The sequence below is a fragment of the Neolamprologus multifasciatus genome, chromosome 4, assembly GCF_963576455.1.
Source record: "Neolamprologus multifasciatus chromosome 4, fNeoMul1.2, whole genome shotgun sequence".
Classification (NCBI taxonomy): Eukaryota; Metazoa; Chordata; class Actinopteri; order Cichliformes; family Cichlidae; genus Neolamprologus; species Neolamprologus multifasciatus.
This window is the reverse complement of record NC_140442.1, coordinates 27,347,368-27,372,651: the sequence shown is the minus strand read 5'-3', so window position 1 is coordinate 27,372,651 and position 25,284 is coordinate 27,347,368. Positions and strand designations below refer to the sequence as shown.

The 25,284-nt window shown below is 40.9% G+C and overlaps 1 long non-coding RNA gene across 1 annotated transcript; it reads right to left on the bottom strand.

The window, feature by feature from the left end:
* Positions 1 to 18,937: 18,937 nt before the first annotated feature.
* On the bottom strand, positions 18,938 to 19,759 carry LOC146520691 (uncharacterized). The gene is made up of 2 exons (XR_014873658.1): positions 19,260 to 19,759; positions 18,938 to 19,049 (listed from the first exon to the last, which is right to left on the bottom strand). It is a non-coding gene; the product is annotated as an uncharacterized LOC146520691 (long non-coding RNA).
* Between the last annotated feature and the right edge of the window lie 5,525 nt (positions 19,760 to 25,284).

Genomic DNA, 25,284 nt, shown 5'->3' with positions numbered 1-25,284 from the left:
TGAGGTCGTCACCTAAAATGGTTTTCCAACAGTCGTGAAGGAGTTCCCAGAGATCCTGAGCACTTGTTGGTCCTTTTGCCTTCATGCTGCGGTCCATCTCATCCCAAACCATCTTGACTGGGTTTAGGTCAGGCGGTGGAGGCCAGGCCTCCATCACTCTCTTTCTTGGTCAAACAGTCCTTGCACAGCCTGGAGGTGTGTTCGGGGTCATTGTCCTGCTGAAAAATAAATGATGGTCCAATGAAACCCAATCCTGATGAGATGGCATGCCGCTGCAGGATGCTGTGGTAGCCATGCTGGTTCAGTGTGCCGTCAGTTTTGAACAAATCCCCAACGGCAAAGCACCCCCACACCATCACACCTCCTCCTCCATGCTTCACAGTGGGAACCATGCATGCAGAGACCACCTTTTCTGCGTCGCACAAAGACACATTGGGTGGAACCAGAGATCTCTAATTTGGACTCATCACACCAAAGCACAGATTTCCACTGGTCTAAGGTCCATGTTTCTCGGCCCAAAACAAATCTCTTCTGATTGTTGCTTTTTCTTAGTCGTGGTTTCTTAGCAGCTATTTGACCATAAAGGCCTGATTCACACAGTCTCCTCTGAACAGTTGATGTAGAGATGAGTCTGCTACTGGAACTCTGTGTGACATTTATCTGGGCTCTAATCTGAGGTGCTGTTAACTTGAGATTTCTGAGGCTGGTGACTCAGATGAATTTATCCTCAGTAGCAGAGGTGAGCCAGTTTCGTCGAAGCACTTGATGGTTTTTGCGACTGCACTTGGGGACACATTCAAAGTTAGCAATGTTCCGGACTGACTGACCTTCAGTTCTTAAAGTAATGATGGGCTGTTGTTTCTCTTTACTTAGCTGATTGGTTCTTGTCAGAATACAAATTCTAACAGTTGTCAGCTTTGTACTAACATGACTTCTGGACAACACAACTGATGTTCCCAACCCAAATAAGAAGGAAATAAATTCCACAAATGAACCCTGACACAGCACACCTGTGAAGTGAAACCATTTCAGGTGACTACATCATGAAGCTCACTGAGAGAAGGCCAAGGGTTTGCAGCCCTGTCAACAAAGCAAAGGGGTGGTTACTTTGAAGAATTTAAAATATTAGACCTATTTAGAGTTATGTATCTTTTTTCTTTGTTACATCATTCCATATATCTTGCTTCATATATTTGATGTCTTCAGTATGTATCTACAATGTAGAAAGTAGTAAAAATAATAAAAATTAAAAAAATAAAAATAAATGAGAAGGTGTGTCCAAACATTTGACCGGTAGTGTTTGTATGATTTTTTTTACTTTAAATCATCCCACCAATAATGTTATCTTTCAGGAATCATAATAAAAATCTTATAATAGAAATGATAATGAAGCATTCAGAGAGACTTCTCACTAAGGCTGACATCTCTGCACATTTTCTGGGATTTACAGAGAATGTTCTGAAAAGGAGAAAATATCCCGCGTGCCCGTTCTCTGGGCAGAAATTCCTTTTTGGTGTCAGAGGATAGAAGAGAATGATTGGCTTTAAGCTGATAGGTAGGCAACAATAATGCAACTACTTGTTACAATCAAAGTATGCAGAAGATCATCTTTAAACACACGTGTCGATCCTTGAATGGGTTACAGCAGCATTAGGCCACACCGGATGTCACTCCTGTGACCTGAGAACAGGAAATAGATGGTTGGAAAAAGTTGTCTGATCTGATGAATTCTGATTTCTGCCTTGTTTAATCCCAGTGTACCTGACCATGTCATCCTTTTATGACCACAGTTGACCCATCTCATATATACCAAGAACATGTAATGCCAAAATTTCTTTAGATTTAAAAGAAACTTAAAATCCATCAGTTATCTTCACATTGGTGCCCTCCAGTGGCAGGCTTTTTTCAAGGACCGAACAAGTAAGCGATACCATTAGAGTTTGAAAGTGCTGTTCAAATTCACCATCATGTAACATTTAACCCCTGTTTATTGTGCTACCCCAGAGAGACAGCCCAATCAGGAAGCAGCAGGGCCACAGGCACTTCCTGTCAGATCAGCAGTTATTCAGGTGTGATGGATGGATCTCTCACTCACTCTCTCATACACACACACACACACACACGCACACACACACACACACACACACACACACACACACACACACACACACACACACACACACACACACACACGGTCTGTGCAGTTTCAGGTTTTGGCGCACACTCTCCTGTTTTAGTGTAATAGATGGTGGTGTCACATACTAAGCACTGTTTAACTTCACCACAGTAACAGTGACTGAATGTATGTGTGTGCCTTAACATGAGTGGTGAAAACTAGTGAAGTCTGTGAGTGTGTCGATGTGTATGAGTGTGTCTTGTGTGTGTCTTTTCATGTGCCATGTGTATTTTTTTTTCATTTCACTTGCTCTCTGCCTCACTTTTACCTTTTCACCCAGTCTTTAATTTCTCAAATCAAGAAAAAAACATTGGTCTTTCTCTTTTTTTTCTATTTTGCTCTCCTTCTTTCCTTCTTTCTTTGATTCATCTACTTTGTTTATTGATTGTCTTCACTGTCTATCTTTCAATCTCCAATATGTAAAAGTAGCAGATATTGTACATGATTTTGAAACGTGACAAAAAGGGAACAATCCATCAAGAAGACCAGGACTCACTCCAATTATACATTAAAACTTCAAAATATGAAAAAGAATTCATTCTTTCCATATAGAATGTGTTTACATGCTACTGAAATTTGATACGTTCTTAGCAACTGCTCAACTACAAACTCTCTCGTATCCTTTCTTGTAGAGAGTGAGATAGGAGTGAGACGCTCAGCTGTTAAATCATCATGTTAAACAGTTACAGTATTTATTCACTCAGTAAAAAAAGATACATTGTTACCTTATATCCAAATGAAATGCAAAACACAAAGAAGAAGAAAAAACATTGTATTCCATCACCATCCTTCCAACCTCCTACTGGATTTAGCAAACCTCTAAAAAGTGGATTGTTATCCCGGTGCTATGGCTGGTGCACCAGGAAGCTGACTCCACAGGACAACATGCACATAATGGGAAGATGCACCTGACTAAATGGCATTATATGACATTATGGGATGGGGATGGATTGTTCTCTCACAACAGGGAAAAGGCCTTGGGAAGTTTAAATAAATTGACCCACAGACTTATAACTTAAAGCTCTGCTAAACATCTGCTGAATTTCCTCCGAATGTCATTCTTTGCAAAAATGGACAATAAAGGTTGAACATCATTGTCTGTCATAAACTCAGCTCAGTTTGACTACTGCCAGGTACAAAATTCAAGCATACAAACAAAATGCTGATCATAATCCTTTATCTATTTGAGGTCTATATATATATATATATATGTGTGTGTGTGTGTGTGTATAACCAAAAGACCAAAAGACAACCAAACCAAAAGACATATATATATATATATATATATATGTATATTAGGGGTGCAACGATACACAAAATTCATGGTTCGGTTCGATACAAAAAAATGTTCATGCCTCTTTAATTTGTCATTTATTAAAATTATAAATATATATTTTAACTCAAAAGTACAGTTTTTAAATTTAATGTTGCTGAAACAAAAAAGTAATAAAAAATATATATATCTCAGGGCTCGCAAAATTTCAAAATCCCTGGTAGCCCTTCGGGCAGGGACTCTTCAATTTTTGGTAGCCCAAAATAAATTTAAGTAGCCCGAATAAAAAAGAGAGCAATTTTTTGATTGATGTTTTGTTTCCTGTTTTGTTTCCGTTACAATATTATACATTAAAGTATAATATTGTAAAGGAAACAAAACATTAATCAAAAAATTATTGAAACACAAATTACAACATTGTATAAAAATTACGATCATCAACTCAAATACTTGGTTCTAATTGAACAGAAATTTCTATGAACTTGTAAGAACTGTGTAGAACATGAATCAGCCTGTGTCAGATCCTGAATTTGAAATTTCCACTGAAGTCACAGGTAAAAGGCAAGTGGATCCAAGATCTAGGCCATTTGCTTTTTGAAGTTTGCAAAGACTGCTAAATTTTGCCAGTTGTAGTTCACTCTTTGCAACATAGTACGCTGTTTTAAACAGATTTTTCAGGTTTATTTTTAGTATGTTATTTGCAATTGGTGTCTGTTCTGGGAAAGATATTGCAGACTGAGCAATAATGCATTTCTTGCATTTCTCATGGGTTCTAATGGGGGCCTTTCTTAAAATGACTGGTCCCAGTAACAAAGGCGCTTGTCGACTCAGCAATCGAGGGAAAACCAACAACACACCCGGCAGAACATTATGTTATTTACACGGGTGCACATAAGCGGTCCGCATGTGCGCATTCGCTGTCAAAATAAAAGACGTGCACCAGATTAGAAGTTGCAGCGCGCGTTTGCGTCCATATAAAAGGCACTGTTTTTGTCCGCTAGAGTGGGATTTTCACGGCACATTCTGCACCACATCGCTGTGCGTTCATCATTTGTTTGAAGCCAGCTCACCTCCTGCAACCACTTTTATGTGCACCCCTGGTTATTTAGCTCGTCATATTGCAGCCACAGAAATTCTTTTGTCCATGAAACCATAAAGCTGCACTTTCTTTTTGCCTTATAGTCTGATTTGTCATAACTTTTCCGTTTTGTGGTAAGCTTTTCTTTGGCTGTCACTTCTTCACCATGACCTGTCATATTTGGCTCAGCAGAACTAAAATATATATCCTGCTGCTTTTACACACACACTCACATAACGCTCAGCGATCAACGCGATCAACCTCTCACATGTTTAAGCTTGCTGTGGGAGATTTCACTTGTCATGTTTGCAAAGTAAGCTAACGATTGAAGACGATGTCAGAGGAATTGGTGCACAAATTATCATCACTCACCAATCAGTGCTGTCGCTCTCTATACACAGTTCGCGCGATTGCAAAGTGAAAGCATAAAACAAGCGCAAATTCAAACGCGATTTCAATATGTCACATATTGACAGTGGCTCACCGATGCCAATGACATAATTACCCAGCTACATTTCCAAAATAATGCAAAAGCATTGACATATATTTTTCCTTCCTACGATAGCCCGACGGGCAGGGCAGAGATAGATTTTGGTAGTCCGACTGGAAAAATCGCTAGCCCCGGGATGTCGGGCTAGCGATTTTGCGAGCCCTGTATCTGATTGAGGAATCACTCATCTTTGGAAAATAGAGTTTATTACAGAGAAATGGCTCTTTCCAAAATAAAAGCTATACTATACGCTTCTTCTATATTCTCAGCAGCATATTAAACATATCAGGTCCCCATAAGGAGAATCATGTGCTAACGGCTGTCTAAATGACTCGGGTAAAGTTTGTAGCATGCGTGCTTGTTGTTTTTGTCTGCTTCCACTGTCTTTACACTAGGATGATGTCAGCGTAAATGTGCAGTCATATTCGTTGTGTTCCCACGAGTGCTGTCAGCGTTAATCTCGTTGAAATGATGTTAACGCCACAACACGGCAAATCTCCGTTAACGAGCTACCGCGGATCGCCCCGTGCGTGGGGCTGGGCGGCCAACACGTTAACGAGCTAACTGCGCTAACACACTAGTTCCCACCCATGTAATTGAGCATTGCCTGGCACATCCAACATACTGTTTTACTTTAGTCCATGACGCGCTTACCTTCAGGGTCATACGTCACATGAAAACCAAAATAGTTCCAAAGGCCAGATCTGAGTGAGGGTGGGGGAGGTTCAATTTGCCATGTTGCAAGGAGAGCTTAACTTCTGTCTTGCTAGCTTGCCCTGCGCTTAGTGAATCTGCGTTCGACTACTCCGCCTAGGCTGCACTGTCGAGCGCAGATCCACTGAGCGCTCAACACAGACAGCATCGTCAGAAGAAAAGTTGATAAAATAAATTAAAAATGTTGTATTGTTCGATACATATGCGTACCGAACCGAAAGCACTGTATCAAACGGTTCAATATCGATACGAGTATCGTTGCACCCCTAATATATATATATATATATATATATATATATGTGTGTATATATATATATATAGCCTCTATGGATCTTGTACTCAGAGCTTGTTCTTGTGCTGCCATGATTAGTGCCTCCGTGCTGTCTTTCAGTCCAGCTTTGTCTTGCCACTGGTAGGATTTCTGGATATCAGCCACCTCCTCTATCTGCCGGTGGTACATACCGTGCAGGGGCCTGTCCTTCCATGATGGTTCCTCATCTCCCTCCTCTTTCTTGGGTTTCTGCTGCCTGAGGTATTCACTGAGCACTCGGTCAGTTGGGGCCATCTTCCCAATGTATTCTTGGATGTTCGTTGTCTCATCCTGGACTGTGGTGCTGACACTCACCAGTCCCCGGCCCCCTTCCTTCCGCTTAGCGTACAGCCTCAGGGTGCTGGACTTTGGGGTGAAACCCTCCATACAGGGTAAGGAGCTTTCTTGTCAGTGGCTTCTATCTCCTCCTTTGGCCAGCCTATTACCCCAGCAGGGTACCTGATCACGGGCAGAGCGTAGGTGTTGATAGCCCGGATCTTGTTCTTACCGTTCAGCTGACTCCTCAGGACTTGCCTGACCCTCTGCAGGTACTTGGTGGTTGCAGCTTTACTAGTGGCCTCTTCATGGTTCCCATTCGCCTGCGGGATCCCCAGGTACTTGTAACTGTCCTCTATGTCTGCAATGTTGCCTTCTGGTAGTTCAATCCCTTCAGTTCTGACTACCTTCCCTCTCTTTGTTACCATCCGACTACACTTCTCCAGTCTGAACGACATTCCAATGTCATTGCTGTATAGCCTGGTAGTGTGGATCAGTGAATCGATGTCTCGTTCACTCTTGGCATACAGCTTGATGTCATCCATGTACAGGATGACATCAAGCAGTGGGGACAGAACATCTCCTTGGTAGATCCTTCACTTGATGGTGACTTGTGCTATGGGCTTGGATTTGGCCTCTAGTGTTGTACGCCACATCCCCATTGAGTTCCCGATGAAGGCTCTTAGGGTCCCGTTGATCTTGTACAATTCTAGGCATTCCAGTATCCAGGTGTGGGGCATTGAGACATAGGCCTTCTTGTAATCAATCCAGGCAGTGCACAGGTTGGTCAGTCTGGTCTTGCAGTCTTGGCTGACTGCCGAGTCAGCCCTCTAGCCCTCTAGCCTCCTTCTCCATTGAGGGTACTGCCCCTTGTGGCTGTTCAACTTGTAGCCAAGCATCTCACTGATCACTGCGGCCGTATTGTAGATCAGCTTGTTAGTGTCGGTAATCGTGGTTGTAGGTATTGTCCGTAGTGCTGCATTAACATTGCATTGCCTTCTGAGGGTACTTCACGTAATCTTGGTAACCGGCTACGGGGGATCCAGGTTTCAAGCTTGGCCATGATCCTATATTTCAGGTCAGTTCCTCTCGCACTCAACGATCCTTCTCCTATCGCACTTGGGGCTATGTACCCAATCTCGGGTGGGGGTGATGATATCTCCCCCCTGACCTGGCGTCCTGACTCCTCCTTGCTGTAGCATTTATGTTGTACCTCGTCAATCTCTAGCTGTGAGAGCAGTCCCTTCTTTCGAATGTTGGAACACTGAGCTACTAGTTGTTTCACCGTCATTGTGGATGTTGGGTATCGAAGAATCCATAGATCCCTCATCCTATTCATGTAACCCCTTCCGCCGGGGTTACTTGCGTAGTAGCATTCCAACAAGTGCCTGACAAGCACTTGTAAGTAAGCTATTACAACTCGACTGTACACCGTGTTCGTGTTTTCCTCTGAAACAATAAGTTCTGTTGGAGCAGCCTTTCAACTCCTCTCTCTGTCTCTCGCTAGCAAAATTGACCCAGACAACAAAGTAAAGCTAGTTGTCGGCTACGAGTCTGACACGGAACCCGACGTATTAGCCAGAGGTCCCTTTACTACGGTTCGGAGCCGCAGACCTGTTTTATATACGCGCGCAATAGTTTTCTATATGAAATCGCTGCAAAAAGTGCAGCCTTACCTAATGTCCACCCTACTGTTGCTCATTTTATATTAAGATTTCAAAATCTTGTTGGTATTGGTATGGCGAATAACCTTCAGTAATAGCAAAAAACCACACAGCAATAGTTCATTCACGCAGTTGTAAAAAGCATGATAATATATTAACTTGTGTTGTCCTCGGGATTCCCATACACTTGTTTGCCATACACCTAGGGATCATTTTTGACCTGAGGACAACACAAGGGTTAAGTAATCCAAAGTATTCAGAATACGTTACTCTCATTGAGTAACGTAACGGAATACGTTACAAAATACATTTAGGCGCATGTATTCTGTAATCTGTAGTGTAATACATTTTAAAATTAATCTCCCCAACAGAGACAATGAATCAGAGAGCAATTTGTGCTTAGTATGGTAAGGATGTTAAGAGGAGATGTGGAGCATTCAGGGACTGAACCACCAACCTTCCAATAAGTAGAAGAACTTTATGAGCTACAGCTCAGTACGTAGAGAAGTAATAGTTTTGAGTGGTAATTGGTCAACTTTTGTCTTAATCTGTCTTTATATACACACCAACTTTTCTGTCCTGCCTTGAAAGATCTTTCTGCCAACACCTTCTTATTCCCAATTCATGGCCTTATGAAAACCTTTAGTCATACCGACTAAAGTTTTCACCTTAGTTGGATTTTTCAGCATCAGGATACAATTTTTTTGACTTGAAGAAAACTAACAACCAACAAAAGTCCATGTTTAGAAGTTGGAGGTTGGTTGGAGCAATCATAAAACTTCTTATTTTCAGACTTTTCTGATTACTTTTTTTTGTTTTTGTTCCATAAATGTTTAGTTGATGTTTGGCACAAAACCTGATTAGGTTTAGGAATAACACAACGGGTTTGGGTTCAAATGTTTTCTTTTTGAACTATAGCTTGAACTCTATCATACCACCCAATGTGCCACATTGTGAAGCCTATCAAGCATCAGTATGTGATGACAGGATGCTACAGCACTTTCTTTTGTGAAAAGGATTTTCTTTTAACGTGAAAGCTTGTAAATGATTACATTTGAGTATAAAAAAGGTTTATCTCAGAACAGCACACAGGTCATTTAAAAAAGGTGACACCCAGCAAATATTACTGCTCTTTCATTCTGCCTGCAACTACAGTTTTTGAGAGTGCTCTATACTTTAACTTGAATTATGAGCTTGACATAATGACTCTCTCTAATTATTTTTTTTTTCAAAACGCAAACATAAAATATATTTTTTGAGAAATAAGCACTTCACTTGCTGTATGTTAAGTGTGTGAATGCCAATTAAATAAAACAGTGAGTGATATTACCGGTGAAGCGTAGATAACAACCACCTCATGTTTCATACTTGCCAGCTATTAATATAATATTCTAATAATGAATTTATATTTAATGGTAGCTGAAGATATTTCTTTCCTTCCTCCCTTCTTTGTGGTGATGAAGGTGGTGTGGGAGGGTGTGTGGTAGCGGTGGAGGGGGGCTGTTAACACTGCGAGCCGCTGAATGAAACGACGCGGGGAGTCGGTGGGTGCAGATAAAACCCTGCTCATGTATCAGCCTGCTCACCTGTCTGCAGCCAGACCGCCGTAATGGATAGACACAAGCTGAAACCATCACTCATACTCACACTGGCTGCCTGCGCACACCCGTGTATATAAGAGCCCGAGAAAAAGGTGTGTGCGCAGTGCTGTGTTTGTGTATTGGTGGTGCCTGGGGAGTGATTATATGGCTGCATGGGTGCATGACATAGAGGGAGTGAGAGTAGCTGTGTGTATTTTTTGTGTCGATGTGTGTGTGTGTGTGTGTGTGTGTAGTTATTTGTGTCCTGTCAGTCTTTCTGTCATTGTGATTGATACTTTTAACACTGACACCATTTCTCTCCTTTCTCTCTCCTTCTCTCTTTGTGTGTGTTTGTGTGTGTGTGTGTGTGTGTGTCTAGTTGGGGAAGAGGTTATGGGAAAGGGTCATCACTGGGAAATGATGTGATGGACAGCTGGCAGAACACATAGGGTGCTTGAGCTGGAAAGGGGTGAAAAAGTGCTGTCAATTCAATTTATATTACACACACACACACACATACACAATAAGAAGTGGTTGATGCTTGTATTGTGGTGACATGGGAATTTGTATTATGGAATCAAATGTATAACTTGATTTTGCGAGGCAGACCTGACAGACACAAGGATGCTGTGGTGGGTTTTGTTGCATTACCTCTTTACTGAATTGATTTATCACTGTAACTATTCCAGAACTGTGCAACATCGATTTTGTCTATGGATAGAGTTTTCATTTGCAGAAATTCCCCGGGAAAGTGACAAGCTCTGCTCAGGCCAAATGCAAAGCACCATTTCATTTCAAGGTAATCTTGCAAATAAAGTCACTAAAGTGTTTTTGCAAAAACGCAAATATTTGGTGATGACAGCCTGTGACAGGAGGAAGAGTACAACCAAGTTACAGTAACAGGAACACATTTTCAGAGCTTGCCAGGCCATCCAATGATTTCACTTATTTTTTCTTTTTTTTCTTTTTTAACCAGAAGTTGCCTTTAAAATAATAATAATAATAATAATAATTTTAAGTGACTGGCTTGCACTCCATTTTCGAGTTGTGTCAGGAAAATCCATAGTCTATGGGAGATTCTTATCTTATAAAGTAATGACTCTGTTTTTTCAGTTTTTCAAATCAGAGTTTAGGCTATGTATGTAATAGTGCTGCATAAATAGCCAGTTTAAATTTGGTCTTAACGAATGAACACTGTGTAGTGACACCTATCTAACTGCATGGGAAGAGAGTTTTAATAATAACTTATACATAAAAACTAGGGCATTATGACTGTCTGATGGTGTACATACAGTGGCTTGCAAAAGTATTCGGCCCCCTTGAACCTTTCCACATTTTGTCACATTACAGCCGCAAACATGAATCAATTTCATTGGAATTCCATGTGAAAGACCAACACAAAGTGGTGTACACGTGAGAAGTGGAATGAAAATCATACATCATTCCAAAAATGTTTTACAAATAAATAACTGAAAAGTGGGGTGTGCGTAATTATTCAGCCCCCTGAGTCAATACTTTGTAGAACCACCTTTTGCTGCAATTACAGCTGCCAGTCTTTTAGGGTATGTCTCTACCAGCTTTGCACATCTACAGACTGAAATCTTTGCCCATTCTTCTTTGCAAAACAGCTCCAGCTCAGTCAGATTAGATGGACAGCGTTTGTGAACAGCAGTTTTCAGATCTTGCCACAGATTCTCGATTGGATTTAGATCTGGACTTTGACTGGGCCGTTCTAACACATGGATATGTTTTGTTTTAAATCATTCCATTGTTGCCCTGGCTTTAGGTTTAGGGTCGTCATCCTGCTGGAAGGTGAACCTCCGCCCCCGTCTCAAGTCTTTTGCAGACTCCAAGAGGTTTTCTTCCAAGATTGCTCTGTATTTGGCTCCATCCATCTTCCCATCAACTCTGACCAGCTTCCCTGTCCCTGCTGAAGAGAAGCACCCCCAGAGCATGATGCTGCCACCACCATATTTGACAGTGGGGATGGTGTGTCCAGAGTGATGTGCAGTGTTAGTTTTCCGCCACACATAGCGTTTTGCATTTTGGCCAAAAAGTTCCATGTTGGTCTCATCTGATCAGAGCACCTTCTTCCACATGTTTGCTGTGTCTCCCACATGGCTTGTGGCAAACTGCAAACGGGACTTCTTATGGTTTTCTGTTAACAATGGCTTTCTTCTTGCCACTCTTCCACAAAGGCCAACTTTGTGCAGTGCACGGCTAATAGTTGTCCTGTGGACAGATTTCCCCACCTGAGCTGTAGATCTCTGCAGCTCGTCCAGAGTCACCATGGGCCTCTTGGCTGCATTTCTGATCAGCGCTCTCCTTGTTCGGCCTGTGAGTTTAGGTGGACGGCCTTGTCTTGGTAGGTTTACAGTTGTGCCATACTCCTTCCATTTCTGAATGATCGCTTGAACAGTGCTCCGTGGGATGATCAAGGCTTGGGAAATCTTTCTGTAGCCTAAGCCTGCTTTAAATTTCTCAATAACTTTATCCCTGACCTGTCTGGTGTGTTCTTTGGACTTCATGGTGTTGTTACTCCCAATATTCTCTTAGACAACCTCTGAGGCCGTCACAGAGCAGCTGTATTTGTACTGACATTAGATCACACACAGGTGCACTCTTATTTAGTCATTAGCACTCATCAGCCAATGTCTATGGGACTGCACTCAGACCAAAGGGGGGTGAATAATTACGCACACCCCACTTTGCAGTTATTTATTTGTAAAAAATGTTTGGAATCATGTATGATTTTTGTTCCACTTCTCACGTGTGCACCACTTTGTGTTGGTCTTTCACGTGGAATTCCAATAAAATTGATTCATGTTTGTGGCTGTAATGTGACAAAATGTGGAAAAGTTCAAGGGGGCCGAATACTTTTGCAAGCCACTGTAAGCTTACTGCTTTCAACAACAGCTGTTCAGTCCCTGAACTGGTCCCCTTGACTGTGTATGTGCTGTTAGAGCTTTTTGGAGAATTTTAATGGAATTATGTTGAAAAATATTATGTTTTATTAGTCTGTTACTCGTCACTAAGTATGTGTGCCTATAAGATGTTCCCAAAATGTATGGATCCTAATCAGTAGTTTGCCTAAAACGGATAAATTCTGCCTTTGCTTTGGACATTGGTCTCAAGTCTAGACATACAACTGGTGATAAAGATATTTAAACTGCAGCAACCCTAATTGCTGCCGAGTCAGCATTCAGGCTTAACATGCAGTAGGTGATTACCTTTTAATCTATGTATTTTAGTTGCCATTGATCACACAAGCTATCATAGATACCAGCTATCAGTGTGGAAGTAGTGACCAACTAATGTTAGTATATGTAATGAAGGCGTATAAAATTTTATCGCTCTACTATGAAAATTTACTGAAGGGTGGGTCTTTTGCACTTTTGCATTATTTGTTCTTGTATTTGTGATCCCTCATTACTTCAAAAGTAAAGACAATAGTCTCACAAAATTATCAGAGATGACAAAACATATTAAAACTGTTAAAAGGCGTCAACCAATCAATTTTAGAGCACCTCTAATTATCCACTCTAACACACACACACACACTTTTGTTAAGCATGTTTGTTCTATAACCAGTGCTCGTATTTTCAACAGCAAGAGTACACCAGCTGTGATCTGTGATGGTTTTTTTGTCTAAACATCTTCACGACTAAAATTCTTTTTGCAGCCAGCGAAGTCACTTCCTGCTGGCCACTGAAAAAAAATGAAAGCATTTAAGGCTATTCCACATTCCACAAGGGCTCCTCCCTTTTCATTTGGCATTCATCTTTTATATTGATCTGCGCTACAATAGTAGAGAAGTAGACTTTTGGCTTGTTGTGTTTCCATATGAAGAGTCTGTTCATTTAGCAGCAGAAAAGACTCAAGAATGAGTGGATAATTCCAGATGTGCACATTTATCTTAAACTTTACACTTATCAAATCCGTGATTTTTAACTGTAACAAAAATTGGCGAGCCTTTCTCACATTTAAAAATATTTTAAAAGCTTTAAAGAGGGTTTTTCTTTGCCCACTTCAGTGTGTTGCTGTTTTAGTGGTGCTCCCCTTAATAGGATTTTGTTGGAAACGGTAATTAAATTTATTTGAATATGAAACACTGCATGATTATTTTCTGTTTTCTGTCTGTGTAACTTTCAGCACAAAGAGCAAACAAAAAATGCATATATGACACACACACACACACACACACACACCAACCAGTGTAGACAGACCATCGTTGTTTCAAACCAGATGCCCGCATGTCTTCTTTTTTTCAAACAGCTATGCTGACCCCTGGGAACTGACCTCTGAGGGGTCAGAGGTCAACATTCCAGCCTGCTGCTGTTGCCACAGTGATGAATGGCATCCTGAGAAGTCTGTGTGAATGTGTGTGTATTGTGAAATTGTGAGTATTTATCTGCCAGAACCTCTGAACATGCATTTGTTTATGAGCTTCACACTACATAGATTTAAGAGTAATGAGTAGGGATGGAGCATACCATTGTGTGTGTGTCTTTGTGTGTGAGAGAGAGTGAGAGCGACAGAGGGAGAGAGACTGCATGGTCTGGAATAGAATTCTGATAATTTCATTAGGAAAGATTAAAATCTGTGGTTCAGAAGAAGGTTCTTTGTGTAAACAGGCCACCCACTGAGCTATGACAATACACACACATGCACATGTAGACCTCCAGAACACAGTGTACATGTGTGAGGCAGATACACACTCATCAACAGAGGTTTGCCTGTATCCCTCTCTCCTCAGGGATCACTTGCCACCAGGCAACGGAAATGACATCGGTAGCGAGGTCAGCACTCATGACACCAGGAGTAGAAGTGGTGTATTTCTGTGTAATACACAACTGGAGGGAAAACTGTGATGTATATATTTGCCATTGAGCAAGAACTTTTGGTTTTGGATTAGGTTATGAAATAGTTGTAACACAGTGTTCACTGCAGCTACTTAGAATGACCCAGAGGTGATGCAACAGTTGGACGCAGCCATTTTGGCATTAGCCATTAGGTTTGGATTGTGCATTCTGAAGCTTTAATGTTAGTGTTTTGGCTGCCAACACGGCCTTTTGGTGCCTGAAATGACCATATTTGAATAACTGAGTAAACTGGGAGTGCTAAATTATTAGTTTAAGCTAGAAAGCTTGGATGGGAAATTTTTTTCATAAATTTCGTAAACCTGTGCAGCACATAGACACAGACACTAACAGACTAATAATTTCAGTCATCAAAAGTGAATTATAGTGAATTATCTGATATTATTTGTCAGATTAAAAATGCTTCAAATTGCCCTAAAGTCACAGAAATGGTGAAGAAAAACCAGTAACGGGAGAGAGGAGAGGTGGGGTCGAGCAGACAGCCAGCAGCAAAAGCCAATACAATGTGATATTGTCAGTATTTTCACCAAGGGGTAAAAACTACAATTCTTCTAGGTGCCACTTGGGTCTGGCTCCAAAAGGAACTCAGTATCTACAGACTTACATGTCAAGCCGTCCAACTTTACAGCATTAAAAACATATTTACTGGCCACTCGCTAGAAAAGATGGATGGTGGCTACATCCATCTTTTATTCATCTTTTCAAAAACATTCCCCCACAATATTTCACCATTATTTAGGCAAACATGTAGACTCTTTTTTGCTTTTTTGCAGTAGTGGTTCTTCGAATATTTGGGAAGAAAAAAAAAAAACAAGCACACAATTCTGCAACTTTTACTCAAAGTAGTGAATCTCATCAGCACTCATTCATAGTGCAGCAATTTTATTATGCTTCCTAAATGAACTTACAGGAACATCACTCATGTTTATGGTGATATGTATCCTACCCTGTGTGACAGGGTTTGCATACACATATTCCTGTAACAGTCGGCAGCAGAAGTGGAAAAGAGCAGTTGCCTCTGCAGAGATAAACAGTGGGCTTGTTCACTAAGAAAATAGATATCATTAGCTAGCTGCTGCAGACACACACACACACACACACTGAAAATAGAGATCATTAGCTGGCTGTTTAGTATTCATACCAGTCCACGCTACCTCTCCTCCATGCACACATTGAGACAGAAATTAGCCAGCAGCACCTGACACTTCATCATGATGTCACAGTGGGATTCGGGTGTGTAGGTGTCCATCTGCATGTGTGTGTGTATGTAACACATTAGAGGCTGGGAGGAATGAAAAGCTTCCAGCCATTAGCTACCTAACACACCCTCTGCTTCCTGAAGAGAGATGGGGACAGAGAAACAAAGAAGATGAATGGACATTAGTCAGGGAAGACTTGGATGTACAGTGGAGAAGACGAATAATATATATTTACAATCTGAAGGGTGTGTTTGTTGACCTGAGTCAACTTATTTGACCATTATTTAAAGGACACTACACTGAATATATTTCAAACTACCGTATGTTGAATATTATGCAACACTAAGCAGGAATTTTTATTCCTGTGTAGCAGGGTATATATAATAAATACATAAAGCTAAACAGATAAATTAAACAGATAGTCACAAGCCCCGATGACTTGACTTTTATGCTCATTATGTCTTGATTCAAAACTGCTAATCTTGATGCTGCACACAAAGTGATGGATACACTTCTGCTGCTTTCTCCAAAAGTTGATTCTGTTCATCTGGACGTAGCGTTTTGTGGGAGAAATGTTTCGTCACTCATCCAAGTGACTTCTTCACATTCTGCTGCTTTCATTATTCATAAACATGTTTCACATCCCTCAAACCTGCTATAGATGGTGGCTAATGTAAGACAACTTGCAACCTTTGGGACTGAAATGTAAATCCAAGTGCAGTGAACTGCAGTCCTTAAACCGTCACCTGAGCACCAAAAGCAAATCAATCCCTGCAGACTCCCGTATTAAAAACCAAGCTTGTCCAGCATTAAAAAGCCTGTCTATAGTCTCATAGAAAGATGGTTTTGGCATCTATAGACAGTTTACTCCTTCATCACTCTATGGAGGGGCAATTTATAACTCATTTGGCCACAAATTACATGTGTAGCCATGTTTTTTGACAGGTGGCATTTGGTGCAATCAGCTGCAGCTGAAAGCTGTCTGTTAGTTGGTTAATTTCACTGATGTTGACATCTGATTTGTTGACTTGGTGATTTCTGGAAATGTTGTTAGAATAATCTATGAAATAATATAGCTTACTGTCTGAAACAGACTTTGAATGATTTTTTTTGTATAACAATACAAAAAAAATCATTCAGTTTTTACAGGGTGGAATAATTGTACAGCAAATGACTTCAATGATTAAAAAACTAAAACAAGACCACAGACCAGCGCCTGCTCAAATGTATTCTTTTAATGGATTAACTCTACATTTATGAGAATGCATCAACTTGTTGAAAGATGTTGCACATATACAATGTTGAAAAATGTATATGTGCAACATTCTTTTTTTATAGTAAAACTCTTCAAAAAATTACTTATCTTTACCTTTAACTTTACTGTACCTGCACTTATTAAACGATTTAAGTGAGTGTATATTTAAGTGAGGTTATCCCCATTCACCCTGTGGGCGGTCTTTGCTTGTCCTTCAAGATTGGGTACTAGAGTCTTGGAGCTTGAGGGTCCAGAGTATCTAAGCTGTTCCTAGGACTGTGTTCTTCTGGACAGAGATCTCGGATCAGGTTCCTGAAATCTGCTGCAACAAGTCGCCTTCATGTTGCTATCACTTGGTATTGCTACATATATCATATATCAGAGAAGTACAGGCTAAGTCCTTTGGAGAACAGGCTAAAACAATCAAGCTGATTAGGCACATGAGTTAATACATGAGCACAGTACAGAAGGGCAATGGAAATAACACCAGAAGACCGAAGCACCAGCTCCTAGTTGACAACACTGTACACCAGGACTCTTGTACCAGGCAGACCAACCTGAGGACCACCTGGATTGACTATAAGAAATGGCCCACAAATGGACACTGGAGTGCTTGGCACTGTATCAAAGCCAATAGCTTTGATGACAATCATCAGGAACTAAATGACAACATTGGAGGCCAAAACCAAGGCAATAGCACAAGTCACCATCGTGTGTAGAGCAAGGCCAAGATGCTAGTTGGGATAGGCCCCAATCCACTTAGCCAGCTGATCACTAACAACAGATACAGATATAGTTTCAAGCAGGGGCGATTCTAGGATAAGAGCTTTGGGGGTGCTGAGCACCCAGAGAGCTGCCCATCCAGGCAAGGTAAACTTTACTCGTCATAATGAGACGTCTTCCCTGTCTCTGTCAGTCCCTCCTTAAATTTCTCCAGTTGTCACGAGTTCTCTCTGACTGCCTCCTTGGTGCATTTAAACCCCTGTTCCTCCCTGTCCTCATCGTCTGCTGACTTCATCTCCATTATCAGTCATCATAATTTTACCCTCTCTGTGCAAGTCTGCAAATTTCTTTATTAAATCATAAGATTCTTAAATTCATCAAGTCTCTCTGTGCCTGGGTCCTCGTCACAAAACATGACATCACTGTTTTGTACATTTTAACACAATTTAATCCCCACATTTGTGAAAGAAAAGCAAAACACTTTTTTGAAAAGTCTGTACCAAAACCATAAAATCTGATAAAGGTTATTTAAATGCTGCAAAAGAAGAATGGATTGGAATAAAAAAAAACATATCCTAACCTTAATTACTGCGGGAGAATAATGAATGATGCTCATAGTGAGTAAAAAGTAAACTCAGAGAGATTCACTTTTAATGTGTATGTATAATATAAAATAGATACATAAAAAATACACTCCAAAAATAGAAGAGTCCTTGAAATGTACAAAATATTATTAAAAAATTAGAAAATTGAGAGACCTTGGCCTTTGGTACAATGTATACAATGTATGAAAATATCTTTACTGCAGATACTACTATGGCTCTGCAGATTTTTTCTTTTCTTTTAACCTATGTCGCCTCACCTTCAGGTTGGTAAATCTGTCACATTTTGGTGGTCAAGTCTCTCAAGCATCTCTTTCTCAACTGACATCACAGCCAGGTGCTGGAGTCTGCTTTGACCCATGGTCCTTCTCAGCCAGGTATGGAGCTGACTCAAGACACTAAAAGACCTTTCACAGCTACAGCTGCTAACTGGGTTTGTTAGGGCAACCTGAATAACAGTTTTCAGTGTGGGGAAGATCTGATTATCCAGAAGATTGTACAATGTTAACATATCTGGAATGGCACCAGCCTCACTCTTGAGCTTCAAAAAGTTTTTGGCAACCCGACTTCCTCTGAATGAAGCTCAATATGGTAATGCAGTGCCAGGGCTGACAACCCAGTTTGTTTTGCAGATTCTGTATAGCAGCTTTAATATAGGGAGAACACAACTTCCAGATTGTATGAGTAAAATTAGTTGTTGTTTTTTTTATTTGCCAGTTTAACAGTTTCTGTTTTGCCTGTTAGTACTCCCTGTCTGTTTTCTTACCTGGTTCTTCCTGATCTTGTACTTTCTCCTCATGTTCTCCTCTTTCCTCTCTCCCTCTTTGGACTGACAATCATACACAAATAGATTGTATTCAATTAGATTAAAAAAAAAAATACTATTAAGATCACTAATAAAAAAAAGTCCTCTCTCAGTGTACTTTCAACCAAAACGCAAATAACCAAACCACATGCACATCTAATAAAGGATACAAATATTGAAACACTGATCCAATATTATCCTTTATTGATGGATCATTTGATTTTACACTTTTACCTAAATGTGGCTCCTTCTTTTGAAAAAACTTCCTCATATCCATTATGAACCTGGCTGCCTCTTTGTACTGCATCCAGTCAGTTAGCTAGTTAGTAACTTGGGTTCAATATCGGCACATGCACATATGACAAAATAACCAGTTTCTCTCATTACATTTCAAACAGGACAGTGGTAACAACAGCAGGCTAGATAATGTTAAGTTTTAGATTTTAAATAGGCTATATAAATTTCAATGGGCGCAACAGGACGGTCAAATATAACTGATTTTACTACAGAGCAGGACGGATTGTAGGGTAGCAAACATCGTCGGAAAAGACATTTTCAACACTGCAGGTTACCTGGGTGTAATGTTTTTCAGCTAAAAAGAAACATGGTCTGACTCCTACCTAACTATATAAAGAGTAACTGAAGGTTAAATGCAGCTAATATGTCCTGTTTTAAGCCAGGCACTTCCCCCTCCGCTCCGCTGCGTAACAGCCACTATCGCTCTGGCAGCAACGGTGCTGCAGAGCAGGGGAGAGCCGAGCTGGAGCAAACCATTTTGGGAGGGGGGAGGGGTTATCTAAACTTTTGCTGTTAAATGTTCCATCTCAATTAAGTATGTTCCATCTCAATTTTTGGGGGTGCTGAAGCACCCCCAAAAATGGGCTAAAATCGCCCCTGGTTTCAAGTGTGGAGTGACGATTAGCCACTTCCTGTACATGGATGGCATCAAGTTGTATGCCGAAAGTGTGTGGACATCAACTTACTGATCCACTTCACCAGGATCTTCAGTGAGGATATCAGGATGTTGTTTGGACTGGATACGTTTGGCCAAATGGTTGCAAAGAGAGTTAAGGTGATATGGACTGAAGGACCTGGATATCCCACAGGCCAAGATGCACAAAGCTCACTCACAGCCAAATGCCTCCAGAAGGTAAACTGGATGCTGAGAAACCAGATGAATGGTAGGTACAAGATTCAATACATTTGGTCTACTATGAGGCTCTATGAGCAGCAGAGAGAGGGAGGATGAGGCTTAGTCAGTGTATTTATGGAGCACCCACAAATACAAATACATTACAACGATGCTGCCTTGAGGCGACTGTGTAATTTAGCGCTGTAAAAATAAAACTGAAATGAATTGCAAATATTTGAAGATAAGATAAGTAGATGGGCTAGTTTACAGAAACATCTGTCCTGCATATGGATGAGAAGCCCCCAAATCTCTGTTGTTCTTATCTGTCAAGGTCTTGTGGCACTTCCAGTTAAGCTTAATGAAACAAAAAAATAAATAAATTCTGCAAATAAATTGCAAAATAAACAGAAATATGGAGAGTGGATTCATACTGTCACTTATGTGCAATTGTGCTTGTGCGCTTACACATCCTATGGTAAATGGACTGCTTTTCTACTCTACCTGACACTCACAGCACTTTTTACAACTTCGCTCATTCACACCCATTCAGACAAACACTTTTTTTCTCTATACTTTCTATCAAACAAGAAACTAAACTGTACAAATCAAATTTAAGAATAAAAAAGCCATTTTAAATTATTTCATGAACAGTAGCTATAATTACAATCATACACGGGACTGTGTTTTGTTTGTATACACACAGACAAATTTAACAACAGTTATAGAAGACTTGCATAGGCTCATCCTATCCAAAGTCGGTATACCTCACAGTGGTCCTAGAAGCACTAAATTACTATCTAACTATCTATTAACTTGAGCTTGTGCTGCAATGACTAATCAGTGATGTGGGTGTTTATGTTATTCATTACCAAACTAACTTAAGTTAATAGTTGTAGAAGTGTGTCAGCAGAATTCAGCTGAGTGGGAAAAGTAACCTTTTTGTAAGGACCTGAACCCCTCAAGGTCCATCCATAACACCGACACTGTGTATGTGTGCGTGCTTTGCACCCGTACAGTTAATGGATGTAGTATATAGTTATAACATACACTGTCTATTGACTCTCATCTAGATGGGACCATGTGTTGCAGCATTGATGGTGCCTTTGGAAGCTGCCCATTCCACAGGCACTGACACTTGCCCATAGCACCAGAGATACAAGCTTTTAAATTAAGTGCTGTTAAGACATCTTTATTTTTTTCAGATTTTAGTTAATCTGACCACAGAACAATGTTCTACTTTAGCTCAGTTCATTTTAAATGAGCGTTGGCCCAGAGAAGATTTCCAAAGCAGCATTTTTGAATCATTTTCATATATGGCTTCTTCTTTGCATGATAAAGCTTTAACCAGCATTTGTTGATGCCATGATTAGTGCATTTCACAGACAGTGAATTCTGGAAGTGTTCCTGGGTCTGTGCAGTGATTCCTATAAAAGAATAGTGCTTGTTTTTTTGTTTTTTTTTGCCTGTCCTACTATAGACTACTATCAGAATTATTGTCTGAAGGCAACGAAAAAAGGCCCAACAGATTTATTTTCCCAAATGGACTTTTTGCTATACTGCTCCACCCGATTGTCATAGTTTATTAGATTTTTATTAGGATGTTTTATTTTTTTTTTATTTTAAGTTCAATGAGAACAGAAGGACCAGAGAATAGGAAAAAGAAAGTAGAAGGAAAGAGAAGTTGGGAAGGGAATTAACAAAAAGAGAGGGGAAAAAACAAGCAAAAAGAAAACAATACAGCAGGGAAACCACAGCAACAACCAAGATATGCGTAAGTAACAGTAAATAATAAATATAGAATGTTACTGAGCAGCATCCAGTACTAATAATGCATGATGTGTTTAGAGGCAGCAGCCAACCGAGATAGTGTGTGTCTGTGAGTACCTGTGTATACACCTGTGCGTGTGAGCGCACTTGTATTCATAAGATTTCTTTATGCAAGTGTCTAATAGTAGTCCAGCCCCCAGTGTCAGAGCTGGATAGCCGGTATGACAGGCTGGACTCAAAGTGCAGACACAGGCAGAGGCTGAGTGGCTTTCCCAAAAGAATATATTTATCTACACTCACACAAAAACAGGCAACTACGAAACTTAGCTATAAATGAGTTCAGTGACAGTAACTATGGTACTGCACAGGCAGCTGATCTGGATACGATGTGGTGGGCTCTGAGGTTCTGAAACAGAGGAGACAAGTGTCAGGTGGTTTCAGGAGTGAGGACAAGTGAACTGGTGGTATTGAGTCTCTGTCTTACTTGTGAGCAGGTTGGAGGAAATGTGGGGGGAAAACCGCCGGCGGGTTCTGGGTGAGGGACCTTATGGCTATGATCCAGGGTTCCAAGGAGTTCCAAGTCCAGAGGGGATGGCAGGAGGGCAGGCAGGTGGAGCAGGTAACCAGAATGGTGAGTGACTGGTGGAGAACAGGTAGGTGACACACTGCACAGATGAGTAATGGTCCGGGAGGTACTATGACATAAGAGAAGAGAATTAGCACGACGAGACTAAACTACAAAAGGAACACAACTTAAACTAAGGTTAGCAGATGTTCTGGTGACGACTCGTTGAGAGCATCAGTTTTAAATACTGCCAGCTGAATTTCAACAGGTGTGGAGAATAGGCAGGCATATGAGGCTCCACCCAGGGGAGGAAACCTAGCGCTGTTAGAGAAACAGCCACTCACCTGGACCATGACACCAAGGACATGAAGTAGGCATGGAGGCGATCCAGGCTCCAGACATCTGGAGGCCCCCCAGAGCACGAGAGCCCAAAGAGGACCACTGCACGCGCAATCAGGCCACCCACCTGGAAAAGAGCTGAGGTGAGCCCCAGATGTGGGTCACCCAGCAGCCACGGTGCAGTAGCCACGGTGGGTTGCAGTGATGAGCCTGGAGTCTCTGTCGGCAGCTGGCTATGCTAGAGCAGACCAAGACCCGAGGGCTCTCCACACCCCGGATTGGGCCTGACAGAGTTCGGGGGGCCAGCAACCACTGGGAGTGAGCCAGTACACACCTGAGCACCCAGCCCTGGACACCGCAAACCACCACATGCTTGTTTTTAATGCATTGCGCCCTGAGAACACTACTGATTTTCTGCCTTGTTCCTTGCTCACAGAGATTTCTCCAGATTTTGGTAATTATTTGATGTTATTATCTACTGTAGAAGATAAGATACTCAGTCTTCATAATGTTGCATTGATGAATATTATTGTCCAACAATTTCCATAACAATACAATTTGTAAATACAATGGTATTTTTTGCAGATTTGAGAAACTCTGCCTCTCTAAGGTCTTCTTTTATACTCAGTCGTGCTCGTGAGTGTCACCTCCTGCATTGTTGATCAACTGTTTTGGAGTTTTTGAACTTTCTAGTTTTATTTACTTAAATGTTTTCTGTTGGATTCTTTTATCCCTCAGTGTTATTTATTCCCGAGTTCTTAGTTCTTAGTTATACTTTTGTTCATATTTTCTTTATGCATTTTCTTTGCATTCAGTCTCAAGTTTATAGTTCCAGTTTGTATTAGAATTTAATTCTTCCTTCAGTGTTCTTTATTTTGTCCTCTTCTCTTAATTTTTTAGATTTAATTGTTATTTGTCCCCTTATTTTGTCATCTTATTCTTTTCAGTTGTGTCTTGTTTCCCCCAGCCGTCTCCATATGATTGCCTTTTGTATACATATATAGCACTGTCTTCCTCTTAGTCTTTGTCAGAGTGTCTGTCCACCTCCCTAGTGTATTTTCCTAGTGTTCCTCCTGCTTGTTCTGGTTAGGTTACTTTGTTTTTGGATTTTTTTTAACTATTTATTGTCTATATATATATATATATATATATATATATATATATATATATATATATATATATATATATATATATATATATATATATATATATATATATACACACATACACACATACATACATACATACACACACACACACACACACAGTGGGGCAAAAAAAGTATTTAGTCAGCCACCGATTGTGCAAGTTCCCCCACTTAAAATGATGACAGAGGTCAGTAATTTGCACCAGAGGTACACTTCAACTGTGAGAGACAGAATGTGAAAAAAAATCCATGAATTCACATGGTAGGATTTGTAAAGAATTTATTCGTAAATCAGGGTGGAAAATAAGTATTTGGTCAATAACAAAAATACAACTCAATACTTTGTAACATAACCTTTGTTGGCAATAACAGAGGTCAAACGTTTACTATAGGTCTTTACCAGGTTTGCACACACAGTAGCTGGTATTTTGGCCCATTCCTCCATGCAGATCTTCTCAAGAGCAGTGATGTTTTGGGGCTGTCGCCGAGCAACACGGACTTTCAACTCCCGCCACAGATTTTCTATGGGGTTGAGGTCTGGAGACTGGCTAGGCCACTCCAGGACTTTCAAATGCTTCTTACGGAGCCATTCCTTTGTTGCCCGGGCGGTGTGTTTTGGATCATTGTCATGTTGGAAGACCCAGCCTCGTTTCATCTTCAAAGTTCTCACTGATGGAAGGAGGTTTTGGCTCAAAATCTCACGATACTTGGCCCCATTCATTCTGTCCTTAACACGGATCAGTCGTCCTGTCCCCTTGGCAGAAAAACAGCCCCATAGCATGATGTTTCCACCCCCATGCTTCACAGTAGGTATGGTGTTCTTGGGATGCAACTCAGTATTCTTCTTCCTCCAAACACGACGAGTTGAGTTTATACCAAAAAGTTCTACTTTGGTTTCATCTGACCACATGACATTCTCCCAATCCTCTGCTGTATCATCCATGTGCTCTCTGGCAAACTTCAGACGGGCCTGGACATGCACTGGCTTCAGCAGCGGAACACGTCTGGCACTGCGGGATTTGATTCCCTGCCGTTGTAGTGTGTTACTGATGGTGACCTTTGTTACTTTGGTCCCAGCTCTCTGCAGGTCATTCACCAGGTCCCCCCGTGTGGTTCTGGGATCTTTGCTCACCGTTCTGATGATCATTTTGACCCCACGGGATGAGATCTTGCGTGGAGCCCCAGATCGAGGGAGATTATCAGTGGTCTTGTATGTCTTCCATTTTCTGATGATTGCTCCCACAGTTGATTTTTTCACACCAAGCTGCTTGCCTATTGTAGATTCACTCTTCCCAGTCTGGTGCAGGTC